The sequence below is a fragment of the Colobus angolensis genome, unplaced genomic scaffold (genome assembly GCF_000951035.1).
Source record: "Colobus angolensis palliatus isolate OR3802 unplaced genomic scaffold, Cang.pa_1.0 Scaffold569, whole genome shotgun sequence".
Lineage (NCBI taxonomy): Eukaryota > Metazoa > Chordata > Mammalia > Primates > Cercopithecidae > Colobus > Colobus angolensis.
Genome location: NW_012119254.1, coordinates 812,538 through 826,356, shown reverse-complemented (window position 1 = coordinate 826,356; position 13,819 = coordinate 812,538). Strand labels below are relative to the sequence as shown.

General features: G+C 37.1%; 1 protein-coding gene across 5 annotated transcripts in view; it reads left to right on the top strand.

Moving 5' to 3' along the window:
* ADAM22 (ADAM metallopeptidase domain 22) overlaps nucleotides 1–13,819 on the top strand; it is a 260,142-nt gene that overhangs the window by 113,082 nt on the left and 133,241 nt on the right. The gene's annotated exons all lie outside the window — the stretch shown is intronic.

The following is a 13,819-nucleotide window of genomic DNA, read 5'->3' as shown; positions in this document are numbered from 1 at the left end:
GATCAAGACCATCCTGGCTAACGGTGATATCCCATCTCTACTAAAAATAAAAAAAGTAGCTAGGTGTGGTGGCAGGCGCCTGTAGTCTCAGCTACTCAGGAGGCTGAGGCAGAAGAATCACTTGAACCCAAGAGGCAAAGGTTGCAGTGAGCCGAGATTGCACCACTGCACTCCAGCCTGGGTGACAGAGCAAGACTCCATCTCAAAAAAAAAAAAAAAAGGCAACTCCTCATGCATTCAGATCTGATCATGAGATTGTAGCATTCAGTGACATCTTCAGACTACATTTCTAATTCTAGTTATCTTGCTATTTCTACCACATCTGTGGAACTTCTTCCACTGAAGTCTTTGACTCTAAGCCATCCATGGTGGTCAAACTCATCTTCCAGACTCATATTTGTGTTGATATTTTTACTTCCTCTTATGAATCATGGATGTTCCTAATGGCATCTAGATAGGGTGAAGGTTTTCAATTTACTTTGCCCAGATCCATCAGAGGAATCACTATCTATGGCAGCAATAGCCTTACAAAATGTATTTCTTAAATAATAAGACTTGAAGTTGAAATTACTTCTTGATTTATGGGCTGCAAAATGTATGTGATGTTAGTATGAAAACAACAGTAATCTCCTTGTACATCTCCATCAGAGCTCTTAGGTGACTAGGTGCATTGTCAATGAATAGTAATATTTTGAAAGAAATATTTTTTCCTGAGCAGTAGGTCTCAATGATGGGCTGAAAATATTCAGTAAACCACATTGTCAAAAGATATGCTGTCATCCAGGCTTTGTTGTTGCATTTATGGAGCACGGGCAGAGTAGATTTACGATAATTCCTAAGGGCCTTAGGATTCTCAGAATGGTGAGTATTGGCTTAAAGTCATCAGCTGCATCAGCCCTAAACAGAAGAGTCAGCCTTTCTCTTTCTTTCTCTCTTTCTCTCTTTTTGTTTTTTTTTTTTTTTTTTGAGGCAGAGTCTCAGTTTGTGGCCCAGGCTGGAGTACAGTGACACAATCACAGCTCACTACAGCCTAAACTTCCTGGGCTGAAGCGATCAATCCGCCTAACCTCCCAAATAGCTTGGACTACAGGCATGTACCACCACACCTGGGTACTTTTTAAAATTTTTTTGTAGAGACAGGGTCCTGCTGTGTTGACCAGGCTGATCTCAAACTCCTGAGCTCAAGCCATCCTCTTGCCTCGGTCTCCTGAAGTGCTGGAATTACGGGCATGAGCCATTGCACCTGACCCCTTCTTTTGAAGCTTTGAAACCAGGTACTGACTTCTCCTCTCTGACTAGGAAAGTCCTAGATGACATCTTCCAATAAAAGGCTATTTTGTCTATGTTGAAACTCTGTTGTGTGCTATAGCCGCCTTCTCTATGTTGAAACTCTTACCTAGATCTTCTAGATAAATTGTGGCAGCTTCTCCATCAGCACTTGCTGCTTTACCTTGTACTTTTATATTGTGGAGACTGCTTCCTTCTTTAAACCTCATAAAGCAGCCTCTGCTGGCGTCAGACATTTCGTCTGCAACTTCCTCATGTCTCTCAGCCTTCATATAGTTAAAGAGAGTTAGGGCCTTATTCTGCAGTCAAATGCTCTGCCACTGAGCTATACCCCCTAGGGCCTTATTCTGGGTGAGGTTTTGGCTTAAGGGAATATGTGGCTGGGTTGATCTTCTATCTAGACCACTAAAACGTTCTTCATATCAGCAATAAGGCTGTTTTGCTTTTTTGTCATTCATGTGTTCATTATAGCAGCACTTTTAATTTCCTTCAAGAACTTTTCCTTTGCATTCACAACTTGGCTGTTTGGCATAAGAGGTTTGGTTTTTGACTTATCTTGGCTTTCAACATGCCTTCCTCACTAAGCTTAATTGTGTCTGGCTTTTGATTTAAAGTAAGAGACATGCAACTCCTCCTTTTCTTGGACACTTAGAAGCCATTGTAGTGTTATTAATTGACCTAATTTCCATATTGTTTTGTCTCAGGGCATAGGGATGCCTGTGGAGAGGGGGAGAGATGGGGGAATGGCCAATGAGTTGAGCAGTGAGAATACACACAACATTTATTAAGTTCACTCTCTTATATGGGTTTGATTAATTGTGCCCTCAAACAATTATAATAGTAACATCAAAGGTCACTGATTACAGATCACCATAACAGATAAATTAATGAAAAGTTTTAAATATTGTGAGAATTACCAAAATGTGACACAGACACAAAATGAGCTTATGCTGTTGGAAAATGGCACTGATAGACTTGCTTGGTGCCGGATTGTTACAAACTTTCAGTTTGTAAAACAACGATAGCAACAACAAGAACAAAAACACAGTATCTGTGAAGCACAATAAAGCAAAGCACAATAGAACAAGGTATGCTTGTGTTCAAAGAGATAACTACTGCATTTATGAAACAAGAAAATCATACTTAAAAAATTCAGAGGAAAACACCTAGAAAAAATAGTAGAAACAATAACAAGCAGTAGACGTTTGAATAATATGGTTGAAAAAAAAGTTCTCCCAGGAAACAGGACAAAAGATGAAGAAGTGGAATATAGGAGAGACAAGATAAAAACTTAGAGGATCATTCACCATGGTAGTGATATTAAGAAAAGAAAATTTAGAGGATCATTCAGGAGACTAAGCATCTGACTGGTAGGAGTCCCAGAAAGACACTATAGAAAGGACAGAGAGGAAATTATCACAGAAATATTTTAAGAAAATTTTTCATAACTGAAGTATAGGAATTTCTAGATTAAAAGTGCCCATTGAATGCCCAGGACAGTGAATGAAAGAAGACCCACATGAAGACATACAATTTTGATGTTTTAGAATGGTGGAGATAAAAGAGAAGATCACAAAGGCTTCCATACAGGAAATAAAAGGTCACATTGGAAAGATCAGAATCAGAATAGCATCAGACTTCTTACTAGCCATACTAGGAGAGAGTGGAACATTGTTGCATAAGTTCTGCAGGGTTTCTGTACTTGCAAATCCAAACCATCAATCAAAGGTGAGTTCTCAGAAAATATATGTGCAAGATTTAAAGTAAATTAACGTGATGCATTCTTTATTTGGAAGGCATTGGAGACTGAGCTCCACCAAAATAAAAGGGAGAAGATCAAGAAACTGTGAGATATAGGAAACAGTTTACAATGAAGTTCTGAAGCCAAGGGAATTCCCAGGATCATAGATTCTAGGATTATGGCTGTACAACAGGCCTAGGGTGCAGTTAGTCCAGATGTGAGCAGGAGGATGGAAGGCCACAGGAGGGATGTAGCCAAAAAAATATTGGAATTAATATATTACCTAATGTATTTGCCCATATCAAAGGCTTTACAGTTATGTAGAAAAGTTTAGGGCTGATGTAGCTACATATGTAGAAAACTAGACAAATGAAAATAGAAGAAAATTATGGGAGGAATAAAGATACAGGTTGGGGTTGGGTTTAGTGGTCAAGAGAATGAGCTCTGTAGTCAGGCTGTCTGAATTTACTTACTACCACTAACTGCATACTCTTGAGTAAATTACCTTTCTGTCCTTCAGTTGCCTCATCTATATGGAGATATTAATCATACCCACCACTTTAGTCTACTCCTGCTTCTGTAGCAAAGTACCACAGATTGAGTCATTTATAAATCATAGAATTGTTTTTCTCACAGTTCTGGAGTCTGGGAAGTTCAGGATCAAGGCGCTGGCTGATTCAGTGTCTGGTAAGAGGTCATTCACTGCTTCCAAGATGATGCCTTGGTGCTGTGTCCTCCAGAGGTGACAAATGCTTTGTCTTCACCTGGCAGACAGGATGGAAGGGCAAAGGGGACTAACTTTCTAAAGATTTTATAAAGGCACTAATCTGTTCTATGAGGTAAGAGCTTTCATGACCCAATAACCTCCCAAAGGCCTCACCTCTTAATATCATCCCCTTGTGGGTTAAGTTCCAATGTAAAAACTTTGGAAGGATGCCTCCATTCAAACCACAGCGCCTACTTAGCGTGTTGTTGTGTGGATCAGATGAGCTAATACAGGCAAAACCATTAGATCAGTAGAAATAGTACTAGTAATCACAGTAATAGTAGTAGTAGTGGTAGCTGTGGTAATAGTAGTAGGTGCTCAAAATTGTTAACTATTATTTCTATTGCTATTATTTTTAAAACTGAAAAATAATTAAGATGTTTAATACTTTTCTTGAGAAATTTTGTGATAAGTACCCAGAAGAAACTATCTAAAATGATAAACCAAAACCAAAACATTTTTAATGACCTATAGTGCCACCGCTCAAAGGTGAAATTTTTAAACATGTGAGTGTATTTTTCCCTGTGCATTCTTTTATTTATATAATTGTTATATTCTCTATATATAATTTTGTGTTCTGCTTTTGTTTTTTAACATAAAAGAACCATATTACCTGTTAATACAAACTCTAATTAAAGAGTTTTTGTTGACTTCATTATTTTCCACTAAATGTATGGAAAATATTTCATTTAACCAATTATCTATTTTTATATATTTAGTTTGCTTTATGAATAACATTGGGTGATGGCTTTCTGAAATACATTTCAAAATTTAATTTTCTTATTAGAAACACAGTACATGTTTATTATAGACATTTTAAGGTGTCAAAATAAGATCAGTAAAATTAATGTAACAGTAATCTAACTACCTAGAGAGAAGCACTGCTAGCATCTTTGTAATGTATGCTTCTTGTCTTTTTTCTTGACAATATATATTTTTATTTGTTTTGCAAAATGTAGAACTTTTCTTGTAGATGTTGTGACCACCTTTGGATATCTTCTATGGCATGTTAGTGTCAGCAGAGTATTTAATTGTAAATTTTGGGATCTTATTTTTTAAATTGCTTTAAAATTTTTCAGTGTTTCACAATGATAATGTATTGAAAATATTTACAGCTAAAAATCTCTTTTAAAATTATTCAAAATTATTCCTTAAATTCTTAGAAACAGAATTCCAGGTTCAAAAGGTTTACATTTAATATGTATTGTCAAATTTCCCTCCATGAAAATTCTACAAAACTCTGTGCTCACAGCCTTGTCAACACTAGGTTTTCTGATATTATTTTTTTAATTCCATAAAGTATCTCCTATATTTAGAGTTATTTTCTTCATTAGATTCTTAGGTACAAAGAATATTAGAAGTTTAAGACTTTTACTGTTTTGAAAAATTGCTTTATCAAGAGGACAGTATTTGACTATCATTAACAGTGGATAATAATGTCTATTACTCTGTGTTCTTACTAATGATGGGATTGTTATATTCTTCACATGGATGATAAGCGAAGTGTTGAGAGGTTAATAGAATAGATCTTAAGCCTTGCATTATGCCAGGCAAGATAGCATCGTGGCTCAAACCAGGGTGGTAGCAATGAAAATGTTCTTATGCTGGAAATTTTTTGGAAAACACTATTGACAAAATTTTCAATATTTTGTCATATGATCACATATGATCAGTTGCATATGTGATTTGTAAGAGAGATTAAAGAGTCAATGATCACTTTATGATTTTTGGCCAGGGTAATTGGAAAATTTAAGTTGCCATTTAAGAAGCTGGGAAGATTATAGGAGAATCGTGTTGGTCAAGCAATATCAGGAGCCCAAGTTTGGACATGTTAAGTGTGATGCTTATTTAATAAGTAAGATATATATATATATATATATATATAGAGAGAGAGAGAGAGAGAGAGAGAGAGTTGGATATATGATTCCAGTGTTCAGAGGAGAATTCTAAGCTGGAGATATAAAACTAAGAGACATCAGTATATAATTGTTAATTAAGAGAAAACATTAGATGAAATCACCGAGGAAGAGAGTGTCAGAAGAAAAGAGGAGGATCAAGTACTGATCCCTGGGGGTATTCCAATGTTTAGGAACTGTAGTGATGAGAAGAAACCGACAAAGGAGACAGAAGCAGCAGCAAGAGAAAGGAGAAAAACCAGGACTGTGTGGTTCCTGGTAGGAAGCTGAAGGAAATATTTCCAAGAGGAGGGGTGATCAGCTATGTCAAATGCTGCTTATACATCAAGTAAGATTAAGACTGAGAATTAACTGTTAGATTTAACGATATAGAGGTAGCTAATTAGTGACTGTGAAAGTACAGGTTTGGTGAAGTGGTGTGGTGAAAACCAGGTTAGATGGGATCTGATTTTCAAGTGATTAATATTATAAAAATATTATAAGAATTAGAATCTTTAAGGAATATAATTTATTTGAACTATGCCCATAATTTATCTTTTTTTTAAGTGCTCAAAATCTCCATTTCTAGGGTACTCATAAGAAGTCTAAGTAAATTTGAAGTAAGTCTGGCAATTTTATCCTTAAAAAACTACAAAACATTAGTCCTTTACTTGGCTGTAATGAAGAGGAACATGTCTCCCTCTGTTGATTATTTGCAATAAGATTCACCAGGGTCTCATTTTAATTGCCTTGGTATAGTATGTTCCCTGGTACCTTGGCTTTTAAAGTGATATTGAGCTACAATGATCAGATATGCCAACAGGCCGTTATATGTTAATGGAATTTTACTAGCATATTTGTAGACTGTTAATTTGATTAAACTGTCATGTCTTGATAACTTTTCTTTATAGCAAAATAAACCTAGGAGATTCTGATTTGGTAGGTCTGAGGGAGTCTAGGTATTTTTTTTTAATCTGATTCTGCTGCAAAGCTAGGCTTGGAAAACTTTGCTTTACTAGGAACAGGATTCTATAAATAAGAGCTAACATTCATGATAGTGCCAGGCTCAACTTCTACTTAATCACATTTATTGTAAGTGCCCTAGTCCTAGCATACACATTTAAAGCTCCCTGAGAATTTTCATCAGATTGTGACTTCCTCAATAGAATGTAACAAAAATAGCCTCACCTTTAGACACAAGGGTACACAGAATATTTCTTTTATGTGCATAAGCAAAAACGGAATTATATTTACAAATTCGAAAAGTAATAAAGTGAAACTTTCATCCAAAAATCAGATATTTAATAAACTTTTAATTCCCTTTTGTAGTTTCATTTTAATTTAGTTTAAACAACATAAACGTTTTAAATACCACTCATTACATGCTGAGGGTATAGATAACTGTTTTGGCACTTTAAAAAAAGCTGAGGAATGGATGGTTAATTCTCAGTGATATTTATTCATTTTCTATAGTGAGGATTCTCTAGTATATCAAAAGGATCTGGAGGGTTGGTACATGGCTAGAGAAAGTAAGAAAATAAAGAAGGTGAAATGGAGGTGTTGGGGAGGGGTTCATAGAATGGAGAGAATGGGAAGAATGTTTTCTTTAAAAAACCTTTCTAAGCTCATAATTTGTTATTCCTCTTAAATGAAATAATGAAATTTGGATCCTTAAAGCTTCCATGTTTCCACTTCTGTTCTTCTGGAGAGCTTTTCATAGCTTAAAGACCTTATGAAGTCTTTGATTTTTGATTGTGACCCATGATATGTGGGCTTTTCTTATTTTCACTGGTTGGATTATAACTTATGATTCTTTTATATTGCCCAAAGTAAGTTACATTTAATATTTGGTGACTGCTGTAAGGAAACCATAGTAATTTGGGGCAGCATAACAATCTTTGAATGTTAGAATAAGAAGGTATAGTCAGCTTGTTACAGTATATTATAATCTTTATGGTGTATATTGTTTTGCACAATTCTGTAGGTCAGCTGGGCAGATATGCTTTATGTAGTGTCAGCTGGGATACTATTATATCTGGAAGATGCAGACTTGCCTCAATCACATGGTTGGAAATTGTTGTCAGTGTTGGCTTGGAATTCACTGTGTCTGTTAGCTAGGGACATGATTCTCCTCCACATGGTCTTTTTATGTGGTTGCTTGGACTTCCTGACAGCATGGTGGCTGGATTCAAAGGAGAATTCTACATGCATGAAAATGGAATCTGCAGATCTCAGATGTTACACGGAGCTGTAGTTTGAATGTTTGTCACCTCTAAATCTCATGTTGAAATTTAATTGCCATTGTAACAGTGTGAAGAGGTGGGACCTTTTAAAGGTGATTGATTAGACCATGAGGGCTGGCTGCACTCACAGTCCTGGGATTGGTGCCTTATAGAAGGGCAAGTTTGATTTCCTCTTGCTTCTGTGTGTGCTCTCCCTCTCTCTCACTGGCTCGCTCTCACCCTCTTTTGCCTTGCCTTACCTTCCCTCCCTCCTCCTCCCTCTCCCTACCTCTTTCTCTGTCTTCTCCCTGTCTCCTTCCTCCCTTCCTTTCTCTTCTCTCCCCTTCCTTCTCTCTCCTTCTTCTTTCCCTCTTCCCTTCTCTCCTTCTACTGTATGGTGACACAGCAAAAGAGCCCTCACAAGTTGCTGGCACCTTGATATTGGACTTCCCAGCCTCTGGAACTGTGAGCCAATATAATATATTACATTATACATTACCTAGTCTGTGATGTTCTGCTACAGCAGCACAAAACGGACTAAGACACACAATATCACTTCTGTCTCATATTTTTCACAGGGCCAGCTCACATTCAAGGGGAGAAGAAATGATTTCCATTTTGCCATTAGAAGAAGTGACAATTTGTAGCCTTCTTTAATCAACCAGTTTGTCCTTTGGCCACAAATTATTTGTGTTTATCACATATGCAGAATGCATTACATTCCTCCAGAGACCCCTGAAAAATCTTCTTCCATTATAGTATCAAGCTCGAATGCAAGGTTCAGGTTATCATCTGAATCAGGTCCAGGTGTAGATAGGTCTTCTTAGGTGAGGTAGCCCAGGTGTAGACCCTTGAACCAAAAAGATAACCTAAAATACAGAGTAGATAGGGGCAGGGTGACTGCAGTAGACACTCCTGTTCAAAAAGTGGGATATAGCAGCTTAGCAGTCACTGGTCCACTGAGTTTCTGATATTGAATCAGGTATGTCACTGGTTTTTCCTGCTTTGGCAGAAGGGAATCTATGTTGATTAAGGCTCTGCTTTGCTTCCTGGGAGCAGTCCTTTGCGGTTCTTGGGTTCACCCTCTGAGTCAATTTTTTTTTTTTTTTTAAGAAATGTGCTGGGCTTATGCTAATTATCTTTCTAGGTCTGTTTCCTGGCTATAAAAAGTTTGAACTGACTGTCCATTTTGGTCCAAGCTGGTGTGGTTCTAGTGATATAATTCTCTTGAGAACGTCATAGGTTTCATGTGAATCTCATTGACATTTACCCCATTAGACAAATCCACATCCACAGATCTTTTTGAGATAGGCCCCTCTCTACTGTGAGTTAAGATGCTGTGGGACAATGCCCTGAAGATTCATACTAGCCTTTTTGTTTAGGTGAGAATGTCTATGAGAACCTACGAGATTCTTAGAAACTCTTTTGTCTAGCTGAGGCCTTTAATAGTCTTCGAAACTCTTTTACATAGATGATTTGGTCAAGGCGAAACAGCCTTTAGTCTTTCTGAGTTTTAACAAAGGGTTTTAAAACTATACCCTTGACTTACTCTTGACCTTGAGGTTACATCTTACTGGCAGCACCTTGGATTAGATCTTTGCTCTGAGGCTGTTTCTTTGAAAATCTATTGCACATTCAAGTTTCTTTGTTCATTTGTTTGCTTCTTATGCAAGCGTCACTTCAGAAGCACATGATTTTGTTTTTTTTTTCTGTTACTGGTTATGTTAACTGTGATCACTTGGTTAAGGGAATGTCTCCAGTTGTTTTTTTTTTCACATCAAGTTGTTGCTAGGATACATTTTGAATGTAGAATTGAATGTCTGGATTTGACTGAGAGAGTTATGCATTAGACATGTTGAATTTGAGATGCCTGTTTGACATCCTAGGAGAGACTGGTTCAGGGGCAGGGGTGCTGGTAGTTGGAAAGATGAGGTAGTCCTGTTTTCATTTTTTCAGTGAATACAGAAGTGAGGTTATCTGAAGGGAGTAATAATGAGGGAGCACATTGGAGACGTGAGGAGAGAGATTTAGAAGGGTCTTCTCAGAGTAAATTGACCGGAAAAGTGTAGTGGACTTAAGGGCAGTGTTGTGATGCGGGACCATTTGACAACTGTGATCCTAAACCAGCCTATGAACATTCAAGATGTTCTGCTTCTTGGAGTCAGACTTTGACTAGTAGAAGGAATTTTACTGTGATTGAGGTTTGGTCAAGCAGTACAGTGGAAAAAGGTGTAAATTAGTTTAGAGTGTGTGCAGGGAGGTAATTTATCAGCACAGATCATGGAATATAAACTGGATTAAGTAGACAAGAAGGAGGTGAGGAGAGGGAAAAAGTGGCTCAATGGTTTTAAGTCCCAAAACAGTGAGAGAGAGTTCTAGAGAAAGATGAATAGATATGACATGGTGAATAGGGTATGTGAATGATTGAAGTCAGGATTTGAGATGCATTTCATCTGTGTTCTGGTTTAATACCATACCAGCTTTATGAAGTGGTGGTTTTTTTTTTTGTTTTTTTTTTTGCTGCCTCCATTTTAAACAGAAGCAAGTTATGTTGATCAAGATTAAGCAACTTGGCCAAGGGTACACAGTTAGTAAATGGCAGAGCTTGGATGGAAAATTAAAATATTTGTTTTTGTTTTTAACTCCCAAACCTTTGTATAATACTATACCAGCTGTCTTTGATTCATAACAGTTGCCCACTAGACAAAGGATAATCATTATTATGACTGAAAATGTTTACATTATATTTGTTTTGCTGTTTTAGGCTTATTATGGCATGCAAATGAAAAAAGGCCTCAGAAAACATTTCTAATTTTATAAACATCTACTTACTTCCTTTAGAGAATGAATGGCCTTTAGAAATTGGTTGAAAATGATTTTTACTTTTTCAGAGTTCACAAACAAGCATTCATGCTTAATAAACAAGCATTATTAAGCTATTAGCATGGAGTGAATTCTACCTGACCCATTTACATTAATGTAAAATTTCCTTTATGTTAAGGAGGTCTTCCATTTTCCTACACTTAAAATGATTTAAGTAGATGCCTATATAATGATAAACAATGATGTTCTAAGAAAAATAAGGTAATTTGATTATCTCTACTTCAGGAAGCTTCAAGAAAATTTACTCAGGTTCTAACTTTAGTAGAGGGAAAAGTGAAACTTTAAGTTTAAGGTTTCTCACCCTAATCATTAAAATAACAATACTTAGCCGACTTTCACAATATGCAAACAGACAAAACCAAATTGCATGAGCTGTTTTTGGTTTAAAATTACACGGAGCGCTTTCCAGCAATACTTGTATATAGAGGCTTGATTGAAATAGCTGCATAATTCCTCAGCAGAGGGCTTTTCTTTGCTGTAACTACATTCATGCAGTGACTCATATTCTCTTAATGCCTAGATTTTATAATTCAAAGGGAAATGTTCCCTTGAAATTTGAAAACCTGGAGGACTCAAAAGTTGTTTTAAAATTTTTTTATTATTATTACTTCTACTATTCGTACACCACAGCTAGTATTCCTCTGAGGAGTATTTGACCTAGGTGATATTGATTTCACTCATGCTGGCTCCAGTAGTGGGGTTTGACTCATGTGACAGTGATAGAGCAAGGATCCCAAAGGTGTCTAGCACAGGGATAGGGTGTTCTGCATTCAGGGACTTCAGCAGTGGGGATTTGGGGCTTTCACTCTGGTATTCACCGCCGTACAGCTCAGTTTCTTTTAAACGCCAGCTTACCTTTGACTTCTGTTTCTCTTTCCTTCATCAGCTGAATGATTTTTTTCTGAATTGACAAGTTCAGATTCCCAGGAGAGGGCACCTTGCTGGCTCTGCTGATAAACATGCCTCTGTATGATAATGTTTCCCTCCTACTTCTGGAGAAGATTTTAAGACTGATAGCAAGGTTGGAGGACAGTCCTTTGCAAACACCTGGCTAGTATCTCTCCTGTTTTGGGTAACAGGGTGTGATGCGGATGCTGGAGCAATGACCAGTTTTGCCTGAGGCAGGTCTTTCCCGTGTAATTTCACATTTTTGTTATAAGCCCTTGGAAATTTGTGAAATATATAATATACTCATGAAGACAAAAAAAAAGACAATTTTCAGTTGGATGTACATCAGGTACTTTCTTCACCACTCTCCTTTCCACCAATATTGTTCAGTTCTCTGTAAAGAATCATGATGGTCAAGGGAGGCCTGGCAGGAGAATCTTGATTGTTCACAGACAAATGTTCTTGTCAAAGGATTGGTTTAGGAGTGGCCATATAATGTAATTCTGGCAAAAGATACTTGAGAAGATTAATGCTAAGAGCTATTTTTGAAAGGGCTTGTTCACTTTTAAAAATAAATACAAGGCTTTTTTCTTTTTTTAATCTTGGAATAATGTAGATTTTATAAGATGCTGAGAATTGCAGCCATCATGTCAGGGTCATGAGAGGAACCAGTTAAGAGCGTCCCAGCTACCATGCTGATGGCAGAGCAGAAAGTTGTAAACACCCCTCATCTCATTAATGGCACTGAGCTACCACATGAACCAACCCTGGAACTGCCCTGATGTCAGGTGGGAAGATTACTTTGATGGAATTGTAGCCTCCAATGCTACAAGGTGAGCTATCCTAGAGGTGAGGGAACCAAAAGCTCCCACAGACTAAATTCCAATCCTCAAATCACATAATTCACTAAATTAATTTAAAGTGCACAGTGAGCGGCAAGAGGAAAGATTATTTGGTTGGCATACCTGGGTTAGGGGCAAGTAGGGTAGAGGGACCATGCCAGCTAATCCTGGGGTACATAGTGTTCATGTTCATACATCTGCATATGCCTTCCCCGCTGATGTTGTGGTTACAAGGACCAGAGTTGAGGTTTGGGCAAGCCTCAAAGATAGCAGTTGTCCCAAGCTAATAACACCTGCTCAGGTGTCTGAGAGATACTGGGACAAGTATGCCTAGTCAGTGGCTGTGGGTTGCCAGTTAGCTTCACAAACAGTCATGAGTTCTGTTGTGTTTATTGGACAGATAACAAATGGAGCAGGAAAGAGTATCAGCAGTTGTTAACTAGGGTGATTTTTGTCCCCTAGTGTCCATTTAGCAATGTCTGGAGACATTTTTGATGATCATGACTGTTATATGTAAGAGATGCTACCGGCATCTATTAGGTAGAATCCAGGGATGCTAAGTGTGCTATCGTGAATAAGACAGCCTCCCAAGACAAAGAATTATCTGGCCCAAAGTATCAGTTGTGTCGAAGCTGAGAAACCCCCTCATGAACATTAAGTGAATATGTATATTTAGTGTATCCTGGATATTTAGTGCCTCTTATTTAATATATCATGAACACTTATTATTCATATGCTTCAAGGGTAATTGACATTTCTTGATCTTGCAGCCCTTTCTGTCAATGTGTAACACATACACAGTCTTCTTCTTAATACTTTATACGTCTGTGAATTCTGCTCATGTCTTACTAGCAAAATATGTACTTAAAATATCTTAAAATGGTTTGCCTATATTTTATAAACCTCAAATTTATTTATCGAATAGAACTAAATATCCTCAAAAGCAAATTTACATTATACTAGTCCTGGAATTTCAAAGAAGAAATAAGGTGATAAATGTCCTCATTGTTTAATATACTTTTTGTTGTGTTTTCTATAGCTTGCAGCTGAGAGCATGCTAGCTGATTTTCACATAAAGTCATTAAGAACATCTATTCTAAAGATAAATGAAGCATTGACTTAGACTATAATTACAAGTTTCCTAAATAGTAATATAAGCATCAGATAGTACAAGATTATGGTGCCTGCATTAATGTAATGCTTATTTGATCGTTCTGTTTACATTTAAAGCAGTTGTAGGCATGGTGCTTATGATGAACCTGTGTGCTCAAAACTGCACATTTTGAAATGATTGG